We start from the raw sequence: 9,549 nt of genomic DNA on the forward strand, positions 1-9,549 counted from the left end.
GGGGAAGAGATTTTTTTCTGATTTCTGTTGTCCTTACTCAGTGCCTTGGTATTGCTTCTTGGGTTCTCTGGGTCTGTCTGGTTCCTCTGCTGCTCCCCCACCCTTTCCCGAGAGTGGTATAAGGAGATGAAAACAAAACAAAGACAAAACCTTTTGGGACATAATGAACACCTGAGGCAGCCTTAAAATGCAGATTCACAGGCTCAAGTCTCTGGTCAGGCTGAGAGGTGGGAAGATCCCAGGAAATTGTATATTTAAACATTCTCCAAGTGATTTTGTTATAGCCCTCCCAAACAATGCTGTGAGAAACCCTGATCTATTCTTTTCCAAGTGTTATGCTGGCTTCAAGAAAACAAATTAAATCTCTAGGTGCATCACAAAACTAATTTCTCAGCTACCCGTGGTTATGAAAGCCAGGCATCTCTCTTTTCTTATTATACTTCCAACTAGGGTCATTTCCTCCTAAGATTCCAGCTCCCTAGTGCCCTAAGGTTAAGTCAGAGCATTTCTCCTCACTTGCTTTCCTAATTGCTGGGAAGAACTACCGTACCTGGTTTTGCAACCTCTTCACTCTACCCTGGAGAGGCGCCATCTCAGTGGTGAGTCCAGTATTTTCTCTTTGCCACATGCTTTGTGGAGTCAGTAAAGTTTATAAAGTGCTTCATGAGCTATTTGGACCCGAGGCATGGAATAAAGAGATTACGCAAACAGAATGGCATCCACATTGCAGGCAGGTGGTGAGAAATTTCCTCTCTATCCCTCCTACCTGCTCAAGTGCTGAGAAGAATTTGAGTGCAGATCTGCTGGGAGGACCTTGTAGAGAAAGGCTGAGCTGTTAAAAGAGTAAAGTTGATGACATAAACTGATAACACCTGCAGACAGGAACGGCGTGTCATGGGATGAGATGGATGGAGATGTTAGATGTTATGGTTTGAGTAGAGAAATCTATCAACCAGTGGTATAATACCATTTACTAAGCATCTGCTATAGGATAGGTCCCAAACTACTCATCTGCTTATATACCTTTTCTTATTCCATTTTTCATCACAGTGACACAAGGGAAAGCATTTTTAATGTCCATACTATACTACACTATAGAAGGGGGAACTGAGGCTTAGGGAAATGCAATGAATTTGTTTCTTATCATATGATTACCAAATTGAGACTCTGAGATTCAAAGCCAGCTTTCCAGCTATCTTCTTGCCACTATGCAGCTTTGCATTCATTAATATCTAGGAAGGGAGGGAAAAGGAAGAGAGATGAAGAGGAGAAGATGTATGACTGAGGCTGTAAACAAAAATACCTTTCTGGCTTAACTTTGCATCAAGTTTTGGGATATTCTTGCAATCATATATTCTTCTTTTATGTTGGGCCTGGAAAATGTTTTCATTTCTGCTAAAGCAATAAAATTTTGTAAACAGATGGGGATAACATTTTGAAAACAATAACTCAAAATATATATTTATTTCCCTTTCCACCTTCTTGTGAGTCATAAGATTTATGGCCAAGGAAAAAATGGGAGGATTTAAAGATGATACACAAGGAGAAAATGGGGGAGAGATGTATCCATTCCACTGGGACAGGAAGTTCTTTAGGTTCTGAGAGAAAGATCAAAGGAAAGAGAAAGCTGTGGAAAAGATCAGTCACCAGTATCCTTGCTTCTTCCCATGCTAATGGCTGGAGATGAATTAGTACAAAATTCCACGTAGTTTGTTGGGTAATGCCAAACAAAGGGGATTCATGTCCTACCTCCTATTTAGGACAGTGGAAGAAACTTCACAGGGTGCCCCCACCTGTGCACAATACTCATGGAATGTTCCAGAAGATAACCTAGCTTTTATTGAATTCATTTTTTTTTGAAATCTGCCATGGTGTTCAGATGTAACTGCTTTAGACAGCTTTTAATTTAGTTTTGCTAGTGCAGAGTTCTCCTCACCAATTGTATTTTGGAAACACATACATGGTTTATTTTTAAAGTCTTTTTGCTCTAGTAGCACAACACAGTGAATCAAATTTCATGAAAGGCCAGAAAAATTTAACATCTTCTCTGGGTGCTGAAACTTGTGATTCCTTATATGCCAAGGAGTAGAATTGGCTCTCCATTGCCTGCTCCCATTCCTGATGATGAAGAACCAACGTGGGCCGTGCCATTAACACTTCATGTTCACGGTAACAACACCCAAATATAGGGCAGACAGAGGTGGTGGTGCTTCCTGTGGCTTAAGAGCTGTTTTGCTTGAATTCATCTCACACATTTGGGTTGACCTTGCTTTAAGAAAATGATGTAGAATATTGCAATTGTTCGGTGTATTGAATATTGACAATGATTCGAGAATGTCTGAAGCTACCTGGTTTTCAGGATGCTGTTTCCCTGATATTATCACTATGTCCTGGCTTTCAGCTTTGGGTAGTTGGTAGATTGATTGCAAGGATGGCTCAGTTTGTTCATAGCTTCCAGTATTCATTCCCTTTAGTAGTGCCCACATTGACTCTAGGATTAGCCTTGTGGCTTGCTTTGACCAATGGGACAATAGCATACACGATACGAGCAGAGATTTGAAAGTGCTTGTGCATTGGGGCTTGTCCTCTTGGTGCCCTTGGAATCTTGCCACCAGGACCAGATTAGCCTGCTGGAGGATGCGATACCACGTGGAGGAGAGCTGAGACACCCCCACTAACAATCAGCTAGACTCTAGTCAGCTTAACAGTAAATTACAGCTCCATGTGTGAGCCCCAGCAGAGGTCAGCCAGGCTGGCTCAAATTAGCAGTACCAGCCAGTTTAGCCCAACCTAAACTGATGACCCACAGAATCATGAGCTCAATAGTGTGGCTTTACACCACTGCATGTTTGTGGTGGTTTGCTATTCAGCCAAATTAATACAGATGCCAAGAATATGATCTTGTCGGTATACTCAGAATTATCTAGGGTTGGGGGGATGACCTCATGAAGGACAGATGAATGAAACCATACACATTTATTAACATACTAAGTAGCAAGGAGAGACAGACAGGGTGATTATTAGTGCGTTTTTTTGTTTAGGAGAGTTTTTATGGGAAGCCAAATTATACTCAAAAGACAGCCTAGATAGCAAAAATTCAGCCTGAGGGTGGTGATTGCTTGGTCTCAGGGCTAACTTTCTGCATCTGCATCTACTCAATAGTATAGTAGGTTTTAAAAATGAGGGAGGGAGAGAGGGAGAAAGAGAGAGAGAGAGAGCGAGAGAGCGTGAGACCAACTATATCCAAGAGTGGTCAGAGCCTCTCTTCCCTGGAGAGGCTGAAGTCACATGTGCAGATTCCTCCAATTTGGGCTCTCCTTTCCTAGAATCCATGAGAACTTGATTAAATATGCCTTTCCAAAGTTACATCCAGGATAATTTGCTTACACTTGGAAATTATTACATCCTACAAATCGGTTTTTATGTTATGTTGCTTCTGTGACATTTTGTGTTTAATATTTTAACTCTTCTATATTTCAATATTTAATGCTACGTGAGGAATGGCTTGAGTTGAGATGGATGGTTCATGGAGACTGGTCAAGAGGTTACTGCAGTGGTCCAGGCAAGGGGAATGATGATGAAGATTAAGCTGCTAGCCACACAGAGGGAGAGAAGTAGATGGTGGCCCAGGCAAGAATAATGATGACTTGGACAAGGTTGTTAGCTGTATGATGGAGAAAATTAGATGGATTCAAACAGTCTGTAGGCAGGACAGTCATGATTGGATGAAAGTCAGGGGCAGGGGAGGAATCAAGGGTGATTCCTGGTTTTTGGATGGAACAGTTTGGTGGTACTATTTGCCACACAAGTTATATACCTTTATCTTTGTTTTTTGTTCTATGGAAAAAAACACTGGGGCTCAAAGGTGTTTTAAGGGTGACTTGAGCACAGTTCTGGCACCATTAAGCCCTCAGTGTCAAGCTTTATTTCCATTGCCTAGCCATACAGCTAGTCTGTCTCCAAAATCGATATGCAAGCACATCTCAAACTTTCATATGCTAACAAATCACCTAGCATCTTGTTAAAATGCAAATTCTGAATCAGCAGGTGTGGAATGGGGCTTTAGATTTATTATTTCTTATAAGGTCTTGCATGAGGCTGCTACTGGTGGTCCATAAGCCATTCTCTGAGTAACAGGGCCTGGAGTACTTACGTGAACATGGACCTATCATAAACACTTGAATCGTAGTAATCGTGTCACTTTGGCACTAGGAATGGAGGAGGTAAGGTATGAAATTCTGTCAGGGTAAGATACTGGGACACCAAAATCAGGTACTGAGCAAGAGCTATGGATTTTAACCTTTTTGGTGAAATTCAAATCTTTAGACGAGTTAATCTTCTCAGAAGAAACATTAGAATAGTTTTCTTTTGAACAAGATGTAGAAGAACCATTGTGAGCCTTCCAGCAGAGACCTAGAGCAGCCTTGCATAGAATGCCCTTGAAATGCAAGTGACCGAACCACATTTGACATGCTTTAATGGATGAAGACTCACCCCTCTTTTTGTCCAGTAGTTGACAGAACACAAAGAGCTAAAGAAGCTATAGCAGGCTGTCAGAAAATATTCAACTACATTAGGCCAGGATCAGTTCGCTTGTTCAACAATTTAACCCGGGATGTTGTTGACAGATTTCTTAAGCAGCTCCATCAAACTGCATGCAACCTGACAGCATTTTGAAGTTCTAAGCCTGCATTTTTGTCAAAGATAAACATTCTAAGCTGATTTTTCTTGGGGGGGGGTTGTTACGGTGTAAAATAGTTTTTATGGGCTGTCAGAAATCATAGTGAGTTAATATCAGAAACGATTTTGGTCACCAAACTTTAGGCTGGAAAAAATTTAGAATCCATAGAGGTCACCAAATCTCAAAGCTGGTAGGAACTGAACATAACCTCTCATTATGCAATTGATAAATGTGACTCAAAGAGGTGAAATGACTTTCAGTAAGTCATGCAACTAGTGAATGACCATCCTTAATATAGTTTCCTGTTGCTACTGATGGTGCAAAATAATCATATTGTTAAACTCTAAGAGTTAGAATTTGGCAAGGCCCCCATTTCCCATGGAGAGCTTTACTAAAAGTACTTGGAGCACTGAAAACAGTAGGACCCCCCCAACCCAGATGAAAGGCTTTGACCATCGTCCCTCCTTGAGAAATTAAACGAGATTTAGAAGCAGTCCGTATTCCACAAATAGGAGACTCCTGGCATTATCATTAGAAGGCAAGATAATTTAGGTTGGGCGTGGCAGCTCATGCCTGTAATCCCAGCATTTTGGGAGGTCAAAGTTGGAGCATCACTTGAGCCCAGAAGTTCAAGACCAGCCTGGACAACACGGCAGAATCCCGCCTCTACTAAACATACAAAAAAAATAGCTGAGCATGGTGGTGCATGCCTGTAGTCCAAGCTACTCAGGAGGCTGAGGTGGGAGGATCACCTGAGCCTGGGAAGTAGAGGCTACAGTGGGTTATGATGGCGCCACTGCCCTGGGTAAGAGAGTGAGACCTTGTTTCAAAAGAAGAGAAAGGGGAGAAGGGAGAGAAGGCAGGATAATTTAAATCAAATGAAGACATTTCTTCTGCTTTCTTCTAGAGGTTAACATGGGCTAAAAGACACTCATGAGAAAGATGGGATGATGGTCCTTACTTGATAAGGACTTCTGCCCCTGAAAGTTCCTTAGGGATGATAAATATGTGTTCCATACATTCATTATATAGCAAAAATTAGTGTCTATACCTTTGATTTTCTCTGGTTTTAATTCTATTTTTTCCTCTCTCAGTTTTATAGTAAAATTCCTATAGAAAAACATTGAGCTCTCTTTTAGATGACCTAAGGGAAGAAGGGCATTGGTTCATACCTAGGCTACAATAGCCAGGACGCTGGCTTGCAGGATTACAGTACAGCACCCAGCATGGCACCCAAGGCCGTTAATGATCTGGCTCCTGCCTTGGAAACACTCACCTCCTATTTCGCCATGGGGTATCATATTTCTTTTCAAAATGTATCTTTTTTTTCCTCCCTAATTCTATGTCTTTGGACTTGCTTTTCAATCTTCCTGGATATCCAGTCTCCCCTTCCTTTCTGCCCAGTGAACATTTGTTCACCCAATTAGAGCAGGTCAGTGTCTCCTCCTCTGTGAAGGCCTCTGCAGGGTCCCTGGTCAGAAGTAGTGCCTCTGTCTTCATGCTATTTATAGGACTCTGCTCTTACCCTAACCATAAGGTTTTATTATTACTCATTTACATGTGTAGTTCTCTGTCTGCTCATTCAGATCACTTGGAGAGCTCCAGAAAGAAAACCTCTGTCTTGTCCTCATCCTAGAGATTCTGATTCAGATGATCTAGAGTGGGGCAAGGGCACTGCTATTTATTCTGAATCCAAGTGATTTTAATGTGCAGGCAGCATTGAAAAATACTGTGATTAGAATGTCAGCTCTTTGCAGAGACTGTGTTTATCTTTTTCATTATCCCTCTCTACAAACTGCCAAATGCAGTGCCTGGCAGCCGGACTTGTGTAAGTTCGGGAAGTCAAGGCAGTCAAAGTAGGCTCTCAGTACTTGATTACTCCCTTTGCTGAATGATCCACCTTCTCAAAAGGGCTTTAAGTCCAGAGGGAGAGGATAACTACACAGCCATCACGAAGAGAAAAATGTGGCCAACTTCATGGTTTTAATTAATTTGATGAATATCCAAATACAATTATTTTTTGAAAAACCTTCAAGAAGCTGCCTAGAGAGTCATTTGTTTGCTACTAAGAAGGGCAGAAGTAGGAGGAGGTAGTGCTTAAGTTTGCAGCTGGAGTGATGTTCTGCAAGGTAACAAGGTGCTTTGGCAAGGCAGTGTAAACACAAGTGGACACCAGAGCTGTACTTAGCTCTGTTATCTTGTTTAAGCTACTTCACCTGTCTGTCCTCATTTTTCTTATGTGCAAAATGGCATGCTGATATTAATACTGGGCTTCTTAGGATTATGATGATGATTTGATACGTTCATATACATAAGGCACCTAGGACAACGTTGATGTGTAGTAAACTCTCAATAGATGTTAGTTTTTTTTGGTTATTGTTATTATTTGGGGAAGTGGAAACTTCGTTGGAGTAGTGAGCTTGTGGAGTTAAGCCAGTCACCTAGAAATCTTTAGCCATCAACATTGGCTGGGGCAGTATCAGGCATAGAAGTAGATAAATGCAGCCTTATTATTGTCCTCTGTTCTCTGTGTTTGTCCAGCATCTTTGATCAAATGTGTTAGAAGGAACTGCTGCCTTTTATCTTTAAAATATAAGTGAAAAAGTGTTAGGAAGATTCCTTGGGGCACCTTGTCCCTTTGACTAGGGAATGACCAATGACGGCACTCAGCTTTTTAAAGGGAGCCTCAAGTGCATCATTTAAGCACAATTGGCTTGGGGCCTTTGGCCCACAATACTATGCTTTCCTACAGTCCTGCTGGGGGCAATTTCGGGTCTAAAGACTTATACGTATTTTTTTCCTCTATCAATTGTTTTTCTTAGGCAGCCCTGAGAACAGAGTGCATATTCCTGTTAGAGTTGTTTCCTTCAAAAATAATGTTGATTATTGATTCACAGAAAATACATTTCATGACAGCCTTCCTGAAGTTCTTACACTAACACTTTGGCCACCGCCTGTTCTATTTAACATAGACTACGGCCACCAACTACATGCCAAACAGAAATCGTAATTTTTTTCTGGGTTCAATCTCAACATGTACCAAATTTCCAACTGACAAACCTGATTTAATTAAGGAGGAAAACAGAAAATATTATACACATTTAGTATTTTGGCCTAGGGGTTGGCAAACTCAGCCCTACTTGTTGTTTTAAATAAAGTTTTATTGGAATGCAGGCAAGGCATTCTCATTTGCTTACATATTGTCTATGGGCCATTTATATGCTACAGTGGCAGAGTTGAGAAGTTGTAGCAGATCAAATGGCCTGCAAAAATGAAGACATTCTCTCTGCCCCTTTTCAGACAAAGCTTAGTGGTTCCTGTCCTAACTTATTTACAGCTCTTTCACTTTCAGAGAACTTTGTTTAATCCAAATGCAATTCTGTGGCCACTGACAGGTGTTTGCAGTGAGGAACCCAGAGATTTATCTACTCACATGCTCTGTCACCTGAGTACTTAGTGGTGAGCCCCCTGAACCCTCTCTTCTGAATCTTGTTTGTTTCCACTGTTGCTGGAATGCTCTAGATTCTGACCAGCACTTGCTGAGACCCCTGCAGTGGCTTCCTAAATAGACTTCCAGAAGTCTCTAAACCACCTTCAGTAGTGCTGTCAGCATTACCTAACACGTGGGATCCTGCCTGAAGCTCCTCAATGCACCCCCACACGCCCTCATAGCGATTGTAGGCCTTAGGCCTTAGCACGGAATTTGAGGCTCCTCAAGATTGGGCCTCAATTTGCCTTTGTATTCAGTCTCACCTGCTGACACTTTATAGCCCTCTGAATCTGGCCACCCTGGCTGCTCGCTGTTTCCAGACCATTGTCATAGTTTTATTCCTGCCTTTCCCATTTGGATATCTGAAATGCTCTGCCTTGCTCATTCAGCTTTCAGATCCAGTTCAAATGTCACATCAAATATGAAATATGTCCTATTCCTTTTCCACATGTGTATACTCCTAACGTTGCCTTTCCTCCATTGCATTATAATAAATGTTTATTTGTTTATCTTTTTCTAGCAGACTTAGAATGCTTGTCATTGAATCCGAAGTATTTGCACAAAGCGAGCAACAATAAACACTTTTTTTTGGTTATCAATTAGTAAAATCTTTTTTTCAGGCTCAAAATGATCTTTTTTCTTATTCTCAAGTAATTCCAAGCTTTCTGACAGATTTCATTTAAACTTCTTAGAAAAGGAATCATCACAGAAGTCATTATTATTTGAGGTATAGGTTAAAAATACACATGAGGACTTGTGGTTGAATGAATCTTTAATATGATTAACCTGATGTATCACATCAAACGGTGGGTTCTTTATTTTCTTGTGTGGCAGGGTAATGATGAGAAAGTGTGTTCCTAGAGCTAAGGGGCCAGTTCCCTGGCCTTTATGGAATTTTTTATTACAGTTAAGTTTATGTTGAAGGTATGGGACTTCTCAATGGCTCCTCAGATTTCTCACCAGGTGTCAAGCTCCTGTAGAGAAGGAGAATGAGAAAAACTTGTGAGTTTCATGCCACCAAACCCTAGCAGTCTGGCACCCCTTGGCCAGCCTTGAGGACTTCTGTCCCATTGTTCACCTACCTGCCATGGTGAAAAAGATCGGGAACATAGGCTCATAGTGCTCATTTCTTACAAGGAGCAAAAGCCAAGCAAAACTCTCTTAGGATCAGGAAGGATGTATATGTCATGAGAACTAGTCCTTCTCAGTTGGGGGCTGTAGCAAAATACCACACAAACAATGAGAAAGGCAGGCCTGGGGAAGGAGCTTGATGAAGTTCCCCAGGTAATTCTTTTTTTTTTGAGATGGAGTCTCGCTCTGTCGCCCGGGCTGGAGTGCAGTGGCCGGATCTCAGCTCACTGCAAGCTCCGCCTCCCGG

Source organism: Colobus angolensis, unplaced genomic scaffold (genome assembly GCF_000951035.1).
Source record: "Colobus angolensis palliatus isolate OR3802 unplaced genomic scaffold, Cang.pa_1.0 Scaffold450, whole genome shotgun sequence".
Classification (NCBI taxonomy): Eukaryota; Metazoa; Chordata; class Mammalia; order Primates; family Cercopithecidae; genus Colobus; species Colobus angolensis.